This window comes from Neltuma alba, unplaced genomic scaffold, assembly GCF_004799145.2.
Source record: "Neltuma alba isolate B1F8T4 unplaced genomic scaffold, ASM479914v2 tig00011454_pilon, whole genome shotgun sequence".
Taxonomy (NCBI): Eukaryota; Viridiplantae; Streptophyta; class Magnoliopsida; order Fabales; family Fabaceae; genus Neltuma; species Neltuma alba.
The window spans coordinates 114,709-117,879 of NW_021636129.1; positions in this window are offsets into that span (position 1 = coordinate 114,709).

Sequence of the window (3,171 nt, forward strand, 5' to 3'; positions counted from 1 at the left end):
TTTTCGTAGCAGAAATACCTTGTCCATTATTTGTTATTAAATTTGACCGTTAAATTATACAATTTGACCAGTGTATTTAAGAGTCAAATTTAACGACAGATAACAGTCCATGACATAAATGCTATGAAGTAAAACTTTAAGGGTATGTAAGAAGCAAAAAAAAAAAAAAAATTTCAGGTGCTAGGTACTCCTTAGTGGATACTTCTGGGATATTTAAGCACATTATCCTAGATAATATAGTTGTTCATGTCCAATGGCTAAGTATGTGTAAAACTTATTAAACAGTTTATATTAAATTTTATGAATTATAATAATGAAAGTTTTCTTCTGAATTTATATAACAGGAATGAATTTCTTATAATATGTAGATAATAATTGTAAAATATTAATTATTTATTACGTGAGGTAAACTATTATGAATTCATGTTAAAGAGTTTACTTTTTCTATGTGAGTTTATGTGGACGAGTTTAACAATCTTGGATAGAGTTACTTAAGAGATTGATTTTAGTTACATATATGATAATATATATAATTGTCCCCAACTTAGCATAAATTAGTCTAAGGTCTAAAGTGACTTAAGAATATATTAAATTACATGAAAAATATATATAATTATCAGGTATTTCCGATTTGTTAAAGCTATTTAAGTTAGGCTTGTTTAATTACTCTTCTGGTCTTTAATATAAAACCCATTTAACTAATTTGATTAGATTAAAAAAATTAGGTAAGTTAGTTAATTATAAGAAATGTGACACGTTTTTTCTAAAATACCATAATCTTCTTTCTTAATACCCTTCTTTTTATTTTATTTGATTATGGTTGAGGGAGTATCTATAAGGATAATTTAGAGAAAATTGATAAATATAAAAAATGAGTCTTATATTTAAGACCAAAACTAATTTAATAATTGAGTCCTATATTAAGGACTAGGGGAGTATTAATTAATAATTAATGATCCATGTTACCTCTTTGGGATTTATAATTCTCCATGCCCAAAATACTGTGGGGTCCTTTCAATATATCTAAGCCCTACGAGTACTAATTAATTTGATTTCATCAAATAATGAAGAAATCTTTTTGGTTAAAGGTAGGTGGAAGGAACTACGGAAAATTACCAAAAGAAAATGAAAATTGCAAAATTTTAGGAATTCTCGCAAAAAATCAATGTCATTTACAAATCAATTCATGTCAAAAACCATATAAAATGTTGTCAGGATTCCTAATTTGGGATTTTGCAATTTTCATGATTTTCATTTGCAGTTTTTCTGAGAAATATTTAGAGAATTATTTATTACAATCATAGATATCGATATTAACATCAATAAATATCAAATGTATTTGTGTATATAAAATAAATTGGCTCCTGCAGCCTCAAACATGATATTCTTACCGACACACACGCATTGAAATATAACTCGCTTGAATCAAAAGTTCAGTGGCCTTAACCTAAGCAATTAAAAACACAAATTATTATTTTTGGCCAATCATACTGATTATATATCTATGATAATATATATAGTTGTTAGGAATTGGCAGATATATTTATATAGTTTCAGGAATTTCCGATTTATTTGAGTTATGTTTTTTTATTAATTATTAATTAATAATTAATGCTACCTCTTTAGAATTTCTAATTCTCGATATTTAAAATCATGTCACATAGCTAATTTGGTTTCATTTAAAATCATATTTAAAAAAAAAAATGAATACGGCTCCTGCTTACTCGAACATGAAGTTCTGACAGACACACAGACGGACACATTGAAATAAATTATTACAACTTTTTACTGTAAAGAAATTATTAAAAAAAAAGATTATTCCTTGAGAATCAACAAAGCTTAATAGTACTATTTTATTACTTCAGCCACTTGAAAGACTGAAACTAGTTCGGGTGATAGAAGTTGGTATGTATAGAGGTTTAACCGATGCTTATCGTGTCCTTAAATCTTGTTTAACTTAAATATGAGGTCTTGTATTCTTCTATGAGTGTGCTGGATGTATAAGTTCCTCCGACCGTGTGAAGGATGGCCAAAAAAAATTTTAACGTATGAAAATAATATTGTTTTGTTTCTGATACGTAGTTCTCATATTAGGATAATTATTTTTGTTATAGTGATGTTATTACAGACATTTTTATTGTAATATATATTTCAAATTTTATTACACTATTTTAATAATATTTGAAATTATATTTATCACAATTATCAAATAAAATTTTGAAAATATTTAGATGCTTAGAGCTAGTTATATGCTTAAATTATTTTGTCATAATTAAATCAGAAGATACATTACCTGTACAAAATAGATAAACTAAATTAACATCAGAGTGAAAATGATTGACCACAACCATACACACTCACACACATATAGAAGGTTGTAAAACACACACAGAGAGGCACTCTTAATATTTATTCTAACCATCTTAATATGGTACTCCTTCAATTCTTAATATAAGACGTATTTGGCTAATTTGATTAGATTAAAGAAGTTAAATAAGTTAGTTAATTATAAAAAAATATAATATATTTTTATTAAAATATCATCATCATCTTTCTTAATATCCTCTCCCTTCTACTTGATTATGGTTGATGGAGTATCCATAAAGGTATTTTAGAAAAAAATTGATAAATATGAGAAATAAGTCTTATATTTAGGACCAAAACCAACTCAATAATTAGATCTTATATTAAGGACTGAAAGAATACTATTAAGGTAAAAAAATCACCGAGAAGTTTGAGGTAAAGAATTTGATTACTGGTAGATCTTAACAGAAATATTTATTCCGACTTCTCTGTGACTTTTTTTTTCGTTGTTAAATACTAAGAACAAACATAACGGGCGGCTGCACGCAACCGGCACATAGCAGGGGGTAAAATTTCATTATCGTCTAGCAGTAATTTCCTACTTTGGTAGTTCTACCTGCTCATCCATTGACCCTAATTTTAATAAAAACAATATATATGTATATAACTTGAAGGGTTAAAGTTCATCAGTCACGTTGAAGTATCTTTTCTTATACGTCTAATATTTTAAAAGTGTTTTATGGTGTAATTTTTGCTTTTAAAATATTGTTAGGAGCAATTTTTACCCTTAAATTAAGTATTTGTGAATCAATAATTTTAACTTCACCGTTAACTCCCAAAAAGTCTGCTAAGTGAAGATGCATCTAC